Raw genomic sequence first — 14,991 nt, 5'->3', positions numbered from 1 at the left:
GAAACCTGACAGATTCAGTGCCAAGCTCACTCTTATGCAACCATCTTTTAAGATTTGTTTTCATCTGCAATTGCTTGGATGCACAATGTTAGAATGTTGGCACAAGAACTCAATTAAAATTGCTGTGGAACTTAAAGATTTATCAGATTCTAATTAGAGGCTCATGTTTTTAAATGTTTCTACAGCTTTAAATTGCAAATTGGGCAATGAATTTGGTTTTACCTGACAATTTATCATTGTTACATTTTATTTAGAAAATTTCTTATGATTATGGAATTTATCAATTAAGCCAATTATTGGGGATTCGTTTAATTTTACTAAGAATCAGCTCAATGAGTACTATGCAGGAATTTTAAACCAAAGTATAATACATGTATAAAAATGACATAAAAAGCAAAGCAAAATTATATAGAAATGACCAGTCTAATCAGTCTACTGGTGTTTAGGCTCCACGGAAAATGCAGTTTTAATCACTTGTCAAATACACCCTTAAAGGGATTGGGTTTATCTTATAAGAGCACTAAGTATGCAGTTTATTGCATTAACTATTCAGATTAATTTCTTTATTGCACCTACAACTAAATGAATGTCTTGATGTACACATGATAAATTAATCACAGTTTAAATAGGTAGTGCAATAAACTTATTTTTACCACGCTAAAGCAGCAAGTCTGTTCTCCTTATATGAAGTATACATTGCTTAAGAATTTTAACCTGACAGCAATGTGGGCATACAATACAATGGAAAGGGCATAGTTTATAAACTAAAAATGTATATTTGTTGTCCAAAATACAAATATAATAATTATATTAACATATAGGTAAAAGAAAAGATTCAAGACAAAAATCATGCCAGGAGAAATGATTTGAGAATGCTGGCAGCATTTGCACAGTAATGCACAATCAGAAGTAGGTAAAGAAAACAGCATCATGGAAAAAAATTAAACATAGAGCAATGAAGCATTTAAGGAACATTACCCAAGGGATAAACCTGAAGTTCAAATAAACCAATATTAACTGTAAAAACCAATGATCTCATAAACACATCTATTTGTGAATGTGCAATATCATTCTATCGTCGTTGAAAAATATGCCTACGTAAACGACTTAAAAGCCGAGTTGGAAACAATAACATTGTGATGAGTTAGAATGACAAAAATGCATAGCTAAAATACACACATTGCACGAAGTTTTAGGAGGATTTCTCAATACTGATGCTCTCAGGTTATTATTAATACAAACCTATATACAATATCATCAGCATTTTCATTAGTGAGTTTCAACTGACATAAGGCACCTAAAATATATACTAAAATGTAGGGGTGAATTCTCACTCAAGACCTTATCACTAGAAAATGACAGAGCTTTCAGAACAGATTCTCCAAAGCAGAAATCAGAGGTAGAATTATATAGCACAACCATAATTGAGTTCCCTATCTGGTCTTGTAAAAGTTAACATTGTGTTAAAATGTTCATCACTTCAGTTTATCCATCCCGTTAGAAAATTTGTGCCAATTATTCTAAAAGGCTCCATCCTATTTCCTCAGGAATGTTGTGGCTTGTGCCTTCCAGCTCTTACAACAGAGTAAATATGTTTCTCTTCAGATCAATAAAATCCACCACAAAACTGATTCTTTGTACAACCTTCAATGAACCCCTCAAGTTGGACCAATGTCATCGTTCACTCTAAATGACTGCACAGAACTTGTGCAGCAAATAAAAATTGTGTTCCTGATGTGTCCCAAGGCTAACTATCCATTGCAACTGCTTCAATGGCCTTAGTTCTATCATAAAATCAAAAGTGGATACAGGTCCTCCCCAGCTGGGAGACTGGCAGAATGGATTTGCCAGCTGCTAACGAGCTGTAGGCAGTTCCTGCTATAGGGGGACTCAGTTTGTGGCCACATTTCTAACTTGTGCGGTTCAGGTTATGAACTGTTCACATGAACTAAATCCTGTGAAGACCTACATAGTTACTGATAATTGCACTCTATTTAATTCCACTTACACAGGGGTTCCCAACCTGGGGTCTGCAGACCCCTTGCTTAATGGTTTTGGTCAATGACATAAAAAATGTTGAGAACTCCTGTACAGCTTGAACAATCTACCATTCTATATAACAGGTATTCAGGTTTTGACTGATATGCGGCAAGTAGTATTTATGCCAGACAAGTCAGGCAATGAATTATCTTTAAAGGAATTTAACCACTGCCTTTAATGTTCTACGGGATTAATTCGGCCAGAAACATATACTGGAGTTATCCAGGGTCTGTAATGGTTTTTGTTGTATATTCAATTACTAAGCTATACACGATTTAATTTCTAAATTTTCAGATCATAAAACATGAAAGAACAGAGGGGACCACAATAATGGTCTTCAATAAGATATAGATAGGATGGTGTAATAGCTGGCAGATGAAATTTAAGGCTGGGTAACAAGAATGATAAGTCATTACAAACAAGAGGGTGTAATACTAAGAAGATACGAAAACTCATTTAAGGATATGAGTATTAGTCATCAAAAGTACCAGGGCAGAGACTAAAAAGTAATGGAGAGGACATGGCATTTTTTATTAAAGGACTGGGTTGGCTATGACATGGGTATTATGTCCATTTCCGAGTGTCACACTTTAGGAAAGATGGTGAGGCTTAAGAGTAGAGGTTTATGAGGGAAGTGCAAGACATATATTCCAAATAAGAAGAAATTTTCAAAGGGAAGAAGGTAACTACCTTGGCTAACAAGTGAAGTCAAAAGCCAAAGTAAAAGCAAAAGAGAGGGCATACATGAAGGCAGAGCTAGTGGGAAGATAGAAGATTAGGAAGCTTTTAAAAACTTGCAGAAGTAAACTAAGGAGGTCATTTGGAAAGAAAAGATGAATTATGAGAGGAAGCTTGCAACTAATAAAGATGATACTAAAAGCTTTTGTAAGTAAGCGGTAAAAGAGAGTCAAGGGTAGATATAGGACCAATACAAAATGATGCTGGAGGTATTGTAATGAGAGATGCAGAGATGGTAGAGGAACTGAAAGCGTATTTTGCATCAGTCTTCACAGTGAAAGATGTCTGCAGTACACCGGACATTCAAGAATGTCAAGGGAGTGAAGTTTGTGCAGTGAAAATTACGACTGAAAAGGTGCTTAGGAAGCGTAATGGTCTGAGGGTGGATAAATCTCCTGATCTGATGGAATGCACCCTCAGATTCAGAAGAAAGTAGAGATTGTGGAGGCATTAACGATGATCTTTCAAGAATTGATAGATTCTGGCATTGTACCGGATGACTGGAAAATTGCAAATGTTACTCTGCTATTTAAGAAGGGTGGAAGGCAGCAGAAAGAAAAATATAGACCTGTTAGCCTGACATTAGTGGTTGGAAAGTTGTTGGACTAGATTGTTAGGGATGAGATTAGAGTACTTGGGGGCACATGACATGACAGGCCAAAGCCAGCATGGTTTCCTGAAAAGAAAATCCTGCCTGACAAACCTACTGCAATTCTTGGGAGGAAGTTACAAGCAGGGTGGACAAATGAGATGTGGTAGACGTCCTGTACTTGGATTTTCAGAGGGCCTTTGACAAGGTGCCACACATGAGGCTGCTTAGCAAGATAAGAGCCCATGGAATTACAGGGAAGTTACTAGCATGGGTGGAGCATTGGCTGGTCAGCAGAAAACAGAGTGCAAATAAAGGGATCCTATTCTGGCTGGCTGCCAGTTACCAGTGAAGTTCCACAGGGGTCGGTGGAAGGAATGCTGCTTTTTACAACGTATGTCAATGATTTGGACTACGGTATTAATTGATTTATGGCTAAATTTGCAGATGATACAAAGATAGGTGGAGGAGCAGGAAGTGTTGAGGAAACTGAGAGCCTGCAGACAAACTTAGATATTTAGGGGAATAGGCAAAGAAGTGGCAAATGAAATGCAATGTTAGAAAGTGTATGGTCGTGCATTTTGGTGGAAGAAATAAATGGGCAGACTATTATTTAGATGGGGAGAGAATTCAAAATGCAGGGTTGCATTTGGAAGTACTTGTGCAAGATACCCTAAAGATTAGCCTCCAGGTTGAGTCAGTGGTGAAGAAGGCGAATGCAATGTTGGCATTCATTTCTGAAGGTATAGAATATAAGAGGAGGAATGTGATGTTGAGGCTCTATAAAGCACTCGTGAGACCATACTTGGGAGTATTTTGTGCAGTTTTGGGCTCCTTATTTTAGAAAGGATATACCGACAATGGAGACGGTTCAGAGAAGATTCACAAGAACGATTCCAGGAATGAAAGGGTAACCGTATGAGGAATGTCTGGCAGCTCTTGGGCTGTATTCCCTGGAGTTCAGGAGAATGAGGGGGATCTCATAGAAACATTCCGAATGTTAAAAGGCCTGAACAGATTAAATATGGCAAAGCTATTTCCCATGGTAGGGGATTCTAGGACAAGAGGGCACGACTTCAGGATGTCCTTTTAGAACTGAGATGCGGAGAAATTACTTCAGTTAGAGGGTGGTAAATCTGGAATTTTTTGCTATGAGCGGCTCTGGAGGCCAAGTTGTTGGGTGTATTTAAGGCAGAGATAGATAGGTTCTTGATTAGCCAGGAGATCAAAGGGTATGGGGTGAAGGCAGGGGAGTGGGGATGACTGGAAGAATTGGATCAGCCCATGAATGAATAGCAGAGCAGACACGAAAGGCCAAATGGCCTACTTCTGCTCCTATATATTATGATCTTGTGCATGAGAATCTGAATCTATAAAAATATGTAGGAAACAGAGTGGATTGAGAAACCATATCCTTTAGTAGAAGAACCAAGAATGAGGGTACAACAAAAGAACTAAATGTGACATGAGGATTTAGTTCTGAAAATGTGAATGGTTAGGGTCTCGAATGCACTGCAGGAGTTATATTCAAAAGGGAACTGGATCAATATCCAAAAAGAAAGAAAGAAGCGAATGAAGAAGAACTAACATGATTGCTCCTGCGTATGGCTAGTACAGATTTGACATTTCAAATGATCTCCTTCCATCATGCCACTATTTCAAGACTCCAAACTCCCTGCCATTATTGAGTCAGATTCTGTATGATCTCGGCCCTTTATTATCCCTATGGCTGTGTTTACTTTTTTTGTGATGAAGCTGTCTTTTTAAATGCTGCAATCTGTAAACAGTAACTCAAAATAAACAATCAGAAACTCAGGATACAGATGAGGAAATATTTATTTAACCAGAAAAAAGTGTATCTTTATATGTCCTTACTTAGGAGCTTTGGATGCTGGAAAAAAAAAGTGAACACTACCTCATTTTTTTGAAAATTTCTGTTTTTGCACTAATATGTACATTTACTGCAATTCAGTTTTTTCCCCCTTTATATTTATCAGAGGATAGTGGTCAAGCTCCATTAAAAAAAAGTTCACCCTTACTTACAAACGATTTCCTGGTCTTGTCACTTCTGATCAAATTTCATTTCTAAAACCCTTTGTGTTGTGTTCCTCCAATTCTTGTCTTAAACAGTTTCATTATTCATCGTTACAACATAAGCAGCCTAGCCTTCTGAAATCCTCTCCATTTCCTTTACTATGCTTCTTCCTAAAATTTACCAGTTCAGCTCTTCAAGCTGATGATTATGTAAGTTAATGTAGTATTTCTTTAATATAGTGGTTCTGTGAAGCACTTTTGGTTGTTTTGGAGTTCAGTGAATACAATCTCATTGTTACCGGACAGAAAAACAGTGAGAGAACAGATAATAACCACCACTGCTATTTTGTAATCTTTTAGAAACAATGTTTAGAGATTTAGCCAAATTCTAGTTACACACCAAAAACAGGAAACATTAGCTACGATGCTTTCACATTGAAAAAATCATTTTCAGAAACACTAATTTTATTTTTCTTATTTGCAATGGTGACTACAGGTTTAAAAAAAAAAAGACCTGCTGCAGAATGCAATTATTTTGGACAGGAGAGCATAGGTAAGTACATGATAGAGTGCAGACTGTTATTTGAAAAGGTTCATAGAAACACAGAAAACCTACAGCACAATACAGGCCCTTCAGTCCACAATGCTGTGCCAAACATGTACTTACTTTAGAAATTATCTGGGGTTACCCATAGCCCTCTATTTTTCTAAGCTCCACGTACCCATCGAGGAATCTCTTAAAGACCCTATCGTATCTGCCTCCACCACCGTCACTGGCAGCCCGCTCACGCACTCACCACTCTGTAAAAAACTTACCCCCGACATATCCTCTGTACCTACTTCCAAGCACCTTAAAACTGTGCCCACTCGTGTTAGCCATTTCAGTCCTGGGAAAAAGCCTCTGACTATCCACACGATTAATGCCTCTCATCATCTTAGGTTCCTAAATATTAGAAGGATGATCACCAATTTTTAGCTTTTGTCTTCAGTGAAAGACAAATGCTTTAATTTGTCACATACAGAAATGCAGTTGACTGTGATGCCAATAGTAATCTCAGATAAACAGTCGTATCGCCTTGTTTGAGGGCTAAGAATAATTTCAAAACTCATGGGAGCAGATGAGAAGAAATCTTTTTGGATTTTCAGAAATTGCCATGAGAAAAATTAATTCAGATAGGTTTTTTTTTGAGTATTTTATAACTAGATTTTACTAAGACAATGTGCAAAGCAGTCAAGCAATCTTTTGGCTATTTGACACATGCACATGCATGTTCCTGTTGCCACCCCAGACAAAAAAAACACCATTTTGCACATATATCTTGCAAGCTAAAACAAAAAAAGCACACATGCTACAAACAGAAGTTACTTACCAGTTTTAAAATCTATTATGGATGGCAAATTTAGTGGATATTTTGGCTATATCTGATCTTTCAAATTCCAGTCTGCACATTGCGTATTTACCCAATAAATGCCAGACAAAAGATGGACAAAAAAGTGAGCAAGAAATATATGTCCATCTGAACAGTTGAGCTATTCACCAAATATAGCTACCAAGATCATAATACCAGTAACACAACTTATCTTGCTTTGTCTTTCTCCACCACTCACTGAAAAATCATGCATGAGGCAAATTTATAAACAAAAAGTACTGGTATCTGATGCCAGATTGATGGGAAGCCTCAGTTATTTTAAAAATAGACCTCAAGACATTCCTAGCATTTTAATACAGTCTTGTGGAGTATGAGGAAGAGGATCAGATGAACCAACAATACTTGCCAGCTACTGTGAACTACAGTAGAAAACATCTGTTCCTCCAGCTCTTATGAAGAACTCCATACCGCTTGCTAGTTCAGGGGTGGCAAACCTACAGCATGCATGCCCAATATGGGACACAAAATTTCTGTTGCCATGCAGCATGCTGTGCTGCCCCTTAATTCTTTAAAACTCAACATAATAAAAAAAACATTCATTTTCTTTACTGACAAATGAAGCAGTGATTTTTTTTAACAACCTGAGAACAGTGAGATATTTTCACAGGAAACGTCCCACACTGGATGAATGCAAGAACACCTGATGTTGGATGATACATTTAAAAATCATCACAGACCAGTATACATATCAGTATCTGGATAGTAAGCAGTCACAATAATATATTAGGAAATTATATTTTTTTTCATAAAAGGATATTAATAATGTTTGAATAGACTTTTCAGAAATATTTCATTTATTTCAATCTATTTTTGGTATACTTTAATTTATTAATATGAAAACTATGAATACATACAAATAAGCAACAGGACTCAACCGTTTTTCTTATTAAAAAGTCCATAATTATTCTTACTTATTCATTAACCAATGATAATCTCCACTCAAAATTACCATGGCATTCGAGAGAATTTTTTCTTATAAAGGTTATTGCCAATTTGGGCACACGCTCTCAAAAAGGTTAACACTTTTATGTTAGCTATTGAGAGTGCCCAAAATTGCTCACCTTCCCTTTAATTCCCAAGTTCAGATCTACATAACATCTGCTAGGTCAGAGAAATGTCAAAGCCTGCTGTTGTAAATATTTGCTGTTGCTTAAAAGGACCCACTGTTTTAAAGGGCAGAAACTCCCATTGATTACAAAAATGCTTCTTGGTTATAACTAAAATGATGGCACAATTGACTGCATCGATGAATGGTAAAGGTAGTAATAAGAAAACAATGCTGCACATTAATCTGTATGCAGAGAATTTGAATAAAGGGCCAGGTATGTCCACCTCAGGAAATAATCTCTCTTATTTCAATTCATATCCCACTTCAAATAAATAGCTTTTTCAAACTGATCCCCATTCTGTATTTACAGCTAAAACAATATACAGTTGGCCCTCCTTATCCACGGATTCAACCAACCGCGGATCGGGAAAACAACGGAAGTTCTCTCGCCAGCACTCGTTGTTTGAGCATGTACAGACTATTTTTTCTTGTCATTACTCCCTAAACAATACAGTATAACCACTATTTACATAGCATTTACATTCTATTAGGTATTATAAGTAACCTAAAGGTGATTTAAAAGTACAGGCAGTCCCCAGGTTATGAACCAGTTCCGTTCCTGAGTCCGTCTATAAGTCGGATTTGAAGTCGGAACAGGTACATCCGGTATTATTTAGCATCAGTTAGTCAAACGTTTGTCTTATTACATAGTATATATTTTACCTTTCTATGCATATAAAACACAAGAAACGTTATGTATTTCAATAATTAAACCACTGCATTGCTCAGTAATAATTGTAGCTTTCATCGGGGCAGGGCCTTTCACATGCTCCATTAAAATTGTTCCGATCGTTGACTGACTGCCCCGATCATTGGAAAAGCTAACACTTTTCCAATGATCGATGGCATTTCACCTCTTTCCAATCGCTTTATTACTTTCACTTTATTTTCAAACGTGATTGCGATTATTTTTGTGAACAGAAACACTGCGGATTCAGAGCTGCGCCAGGTCCTAAAGTCCACTGCACTGAGAGAGGTTAAATAAGGGACTTGAGCATCTGTGTTTTTTGGTATCCGTGGGGGGTCCCAGAACCAGTCCCCCCCCTGTGGATGAGGGCCAAATGTATCACATATTCAATGATAATTCAAATGAATTATTAGCAAGATCATCTAAAATTGATGGCCTTGTCGTATCCTGCAACAAATCTATAACCACCCTCATGTTTGCTGATTAGTATTGAGAGTTGAATATTGAACTGGGGTTGAGGAGGAGGTGGAAAAAGGATCAGCCATGATTGAATGCTGGAGCAGACTGGATGGACCAGATGGCCTAATTCTGTTCCTATGTGTTATGGTCTTAAAATGAAAAGAAAGACCCTTGCCAATAACAATGGAGGAGGGGGGTGGAGGGTAGAGTTGAGGAGGAGAAAAATAGAAAACAGTAGGAGTGAAGTAAATCTGTGCAATTAGGTTACACAAAGAACCACACAATCTTAGACATTAATTTGAAAAAGGTAATATTTACACTCATTTGCCAAAACATCTATCCTTGCTAGTCCCCTTCATCAACTCAGACAAGAAATGTTAGAGCAGTTGCACCAACATTAGATTCAAAAGGGGTGTCAATTCCAAACATTAGATTCAAAACAGACCTAAAGCATGTCTGAAATAATTTCAATAGTTTATCTTGCACTGCTAACACTCAATTGAAAAGCTCTCTTGTACAAATTTACCAGATTGTGATTAAACAGAACAGGATTTAGGTTCTGCAATTGATTACAGAATGATCAAAGCAAGAAGGAGACCATTTGGCTTGCTGAGTTGTATTTGCTCCATACAAGAACGTCAGTTAATTGCTCTCCTCTGCCTTCTACTCATTGCCCTACACCTGTTCATTCAGGTATTTATTCAGTTTTTCTTTGAATAGTACAAATTATATTTTTCCCCACTACCACCTTTAAGTTTGTAACCACTCTAAGTAGAACAATTTTCCTCCTCAGCTTTAGAACTTGTACCTTCACTTTATAACCATTGGTTTTGACCTTAGCCACCACCAATGGAATTTTTTTCTCTTTCTACTTGGCAATACACTTACTGATTTTGATCAGACTATATTAAATACCTCAAACAGATACTCTTACAACCTCCTCTATTCTCAAGAACAAACCCAGCTTCTTTAGTTTTTTCTTATAATTAAAGTCTCTCAGCCCAGAATCATTTTAGTCAACAACTTCTGCATGCTCTAAAGCTCTAGTGGTGTCCAGAAATGACACAATAAGCCTGTGGCTGCCAAATTAGTGTTTTGATAAACAATTAAATTGACTTTATTGGAGTTCATGTCCTTAAATTATGACCCAAGATTCTCCAAGCCATTTCAACCACCTTCTCCATCTGCTCTAACACTTCTGACAAAACTTTGCATATTTCAACATATCTCTCTGAGCTTCTACTATTTAGAAGAAAGCCCTGTAATTTAATTGCTTTTCATTCTTTCTGCCAAAATAAACATTTCACATTCTTCAGTATTAGATTTCATCTTTCACCTTTTCTGTAAACCAGCCTGGTCTATATATCCCTTAAGTCTATTACTATGCTCCTCACCAGCATGCATCATCTGCAAATTTAGAAACTGTACTCATACACCTGTCATTATGTACTAAGAAAAGCAATGGTTGTAGTACTGACCCCAGAAGAACTTCACAGTACAATTCCTTCTGGTCTGTTAAAACAAATCTTTCACATTCTCCTGTTGGCCAATTTCTATTTATGCTGCCACAAGCCCTTTTTATTCTATGGCTTTCAATCTTACTGAGAAGCCGATCTTGTGGCATTTTAATCAAACATCTTTGGAAATACATACATCAGCCCTCTCAAAATTCTTTACAAGTTAGGCATTGGCTTTAACAAATTAATTCTGGTTTTCTTGGTGTTCACCTGGTGGAGAATCTCACCTGGTCCTTCAACATCAGCTCCATAGCAAAGAAAGCCCAGCAGCGTCTCTACTTCCTGCGAAGGCTAAGGAGAGTCCATCTCCTACCCCCCATCCTCATCACATTCTACAGGGGTTGTATTGAGAGTATCCTGAGTAGCTGCATCACTGCCTGGTTTGGAAATTGCACCATCTCGGATCGCAAGACCCTGCAGCGGATAGTGAGGTCCGCTGAGAAGATCATCGGGGTCTCTTTTCCTGCCATTACGGACATTTACACTACACGCTGCATCCGTAAAGCAAACAGCATTATGAAGGACCCCACGCACCCCTCATACAAACTCTTCTCCCTCCTGCCATCTGGGAAAAGGCACGGAAGCATTCGGGCTCTCACGACCAGACTATGTAACAGTTTCTTCCCCCAAGGCATCAGACTCCTCAATACCCAGAGCCTGGACTGACACCTTACTGCCCTATTGTCTTGTTTATTATTTATTGTAATGCCTGCACTGTTTTGTGCACTTTATGCAGTCCTGGGTAGGTCTACACAAAGTACACTGCAGATGCTGTGGTCAAATCAAGACATACAAAAAAGCTGGATGAACTCAGCAGGTCGGGCAGCATCTGTTGAAAGGAGCAGTCAACGTTTCGAGCCGAGTCCTGACGAAGGGTCTCGGCCCGAAACGTTCACAGCTCCTTTCAACGGATGCTGCCCGACTTGCTGAGTTCACCCAGCTTTTTTGTACGCCTGGGTAGGTCTGTAGTCTAGTGTAGTTTTTTTCTGTGTCGTTTTTTTACATAGTTCAGTCTAGTTTTTGTACTGTGTCATGTAACACCATGGTCCTGAAAAACATTGTCTCGTTTTTACTATGCACTATACCAGCAGTTATGGTCGAAATGACAATAAAAAGTGACTTGACTTGACTTGATCAATCTACACTTATCCTGATTATTCTGTCCTCGGTTAGCATTTCTAGACCTTACACTCACCACTAAGGTTAAATTTGCCTGCACCATTCTTATTTCGAACAGAGCCTCTGCAATGTTCTAACTTACTTGCCTTAACAACCCTGATTGTAACTGTACCAGGTGATTAATCCAGGCAATTAAGTGCAGTTCACTTTTCTAGTAACTTAACTATCAATCTACAGCTCGCATTAAACCTCAAATATATCTTCCCTGACCCTTCAGCATCACCTTCCTTGATGAAGAATGATGTTTAGTCATTCCAACAATGCCCTCTATCTCCAAGAACAGTTTTGTGTCTTGGTCTCTAATCTGCCCCAACTCTCCTCCTATAAGCTATGATCTGGGTTCAGTCCTGTACCCCAATGCAGTTCTGTGTGAAGCTTGCATGTTCTCTGTGTGGGTTTCCTTTGGATGCTCTGGTTTCCTCCCATGAATCAAAGATGTGAAAATTGGTAGGTAAACTCCCCCCATGTGTAAGTGAAAGGCAGAATATAGTGGAGGAATAGATGACAATGTGAAGAAAATAAAACAGGATAAATGTATGATTAATGCAAATTGGCAACTGGTGGTCAGTGCAGATCTGGTTCACCAAAGGTCCCGTTTCTATTTTGTATCTTTCTCACTTATCTTGTTCACATGCCCACACAACCAGGCTGAGTACCGAAAATTCAGGTAGGAAATAAGAAATGATAAGCAAATACAGTGCCTGAAGAAAGCTACCTAAAAAAGGAATGCAGAATATTCTCGCTCATAAATAACTAGGCATTCTATGGAATGCTGTGTTTCCTCCTTTTTTTCCTATCCATTTGGTCATCTTTGGAAATCCCTATCCTCCTCTCTCACAAGAATGCACTTAGACCCTACTGATTCCAATTTAGCTGGGCAGATCTATTCTCATCCATTGAAAACAACTCTTCAATTATTTTCCAGGTGCTTTCCCGCTAGTACTTGGGTCTGGCTTATTTCTCAGAACCAAGTCCAACAATGTCACCTTCCTCAATGCACTAGTACAGTGATCAAATAAGAAAGTTTGCTCTCTTGCACATACTTCAGGAACACCTTGTCCTATGTTGCTGCAATACCCATCTATATTTGGATAGCTGAAATCTCACTTGACTCTACTGTATAGCTTTTGTATTTGCACTGTTTCTCAACTCCAGTTAAATTTTGTTCATTTCGATGCAATATTTTCCTTAATCAGTACAGTTATTATTTCTTCTAAATTTCCTGATGACTTTGCATCCAAAAACCTTCAGGACTTTTTCCAAGCCAGTCTCTTTTCACCATGAAATTATAATCCCATATGGTTAAATGAACTTTGCTAGCCTTGTTTAATAGACCTCATGTTGTGGCATATGTGCATTATAAACCGATGTTGAACTTACTTGTATTCTTAGTCTGGTTCTATTTTAAAAATCTCCACCACCTGTCCACAGCACCATTTATCTTTCCCAAAAGTTCTAACCCTCCCCCCCCCATATCTTTCCTCCTTTATAATGTTGGCTTCTTGTGTGCAAGATAAATGAGCTTAAACTCTTAAATTACATCCCACCATACTAATAAACCTTCCTACATGGATATTGCTCCCAACTCTGTAGATATGAAATCTGTGCAGGCTTAAAGCTCCAGTCTTCCACAAAACTGGTAATAATATCATTGGATCTAAAATGTTCCTGCACTATCACCAACAATGTGTTTATCTGAAATGTCTTCCTTTTTTATACTTGCCAGTTTCTGGCTTTGCGAATACTCTAGAAATTATGTTTGAAATTCTGCTTCTTGATTTTTTTCCTAATTTCTTAAAATTAGCTGCAGTACTTCATCCCTTTCTTATCCTAGGACACTGGTACCAAGATAGACCACAACTTCTACCTGTTCACCCTCTGCTTCCCAAATGTTTTGCAGCAACTTGGTGACAAGCTTAATCCTGGCACAGGGGAAGCAACATGCCATCCTGGAGTCATTCTCATCAACACTGAAACAGCAGCCTGACTTAACTTTATAATTCTCTACTACTATTATCGTTTTGCACTCTCTTCATTCCATGTACAGTTGAGGAACCCATGATGCTATGGTCTTGGCTCTGGTTACCTTTTTTCCAACCGGTACTTAGAATTGAATACTAGTTAGAGAATAAAATTCCCTCAGGCATCCCCTGAATCCGTCTACCTCCTTCACTTGGCAGTCCCCAGTCTTTCTCTGCCTGAATGAGAATTCTGGAGTAACTTGCTGTTAAAATGTGCAAAACAGAAAACACTGATCTCTGGATAGTTTTTGCTGATGTCGTCTGCTGCTCAAGGTCAACAATGTGAGTTCTGCAGATCTGAGGCAGCTTGCTCAGCCTCCATTCAATGATCTTACTCAACAGAACAATATCACTCTTAGCTTGCTTGATTTTCTACTTAACTAGAAGAAAATGTTAAACTCCCCTGCTTTGTTTAAACTCAGCAACCTTCTGCTTCCCATACACCTTTTAAACTTACTACCAATTTAGTGATAAAATTCCTGTCTTCCCCACTAATCTTTTGCCATAACAAGGATGACTATTCCTGCAAGAACAGAATATGTGCCTTTGTTACATTCACACCTTTGCCTTCTTACTTCTACTTCCCACTTCTCCAATCTTCACTTACTTCCATCTTGGGGTTTTTTTATTGCCTTATTTTACTAGTCTTAATATTTTTTATTCCATTACTTAATATTTGTGTTACCAGCCTTTCTATTTTTTCTAGCTTTTTGTTAATAAAAAACTGCCTGTAGGCTATTATTAGATGCCAACCTGATAGTCTCCATTTATCATCATTTTATTGAGTTTTTTTTTTAAAAAGGTACTCACCTCTTTTCTAGTTTTTAAAAGTGCCATGGTCTATACCTGAAACTGAATCTAATTATTTTCTTATGCTGTTGGAACTTATATTGTCAGCAAATTTTGTTTTTTTTCTATAAGACTTCACATATTTCACTTAGTCGAATGTCCTGACCTGAATAATTGGTAGCTAGAAAATAAATCTAGGGAATGGTAGTGGATTTAACACTTAACAAAGAATCTTCTGACCTAGAACCAGGAACCTGACATGACAGGTTTATTAATCTCAGAACACCTTAGAAAATTCATGCTCAGAATGTGACCTCATTCAGATATACCAGTTAATGCCACATACATATATAGACACTGCTAACCAGGAATAAAAGACTAGATTACAGCAAAAACAAA

At 37.9% G+C, this 14,991-nt stretch overlaps 1 protein-coding gene across 3 annotated transcripts in view; it reads right to left on the bottom strand.

Moving 5' to 3' along the window:
* The window catches only part of rhobtb1 (Rho related BTB domain containing 1), a 68,157-nt gene that overhangs the window by 15,579 nt on the left and 37,587 nt on the right, over nt 1-14,991 (bottom strand). The window lies entirely within an intron of this gene.

This window comes from Hemitrygon akajei, chromosome 23, assembly GCF_048418815.1.
Source record: "Hemitrygon akajei chromosome 23, sHemAka1.3, whole genome shotgun sequence".
In the NCBI taxonomy this organism is placed as follows: Eukaryota; Metazoa; Chordata; class Chondrichthyes; order Myliobatiformes; family Dasyatidae; genus Hemitrygon; species Hemitrygon akajei.
This window is presented reverse-complemented; position numbering and strand designations above follow the sequence as displayed.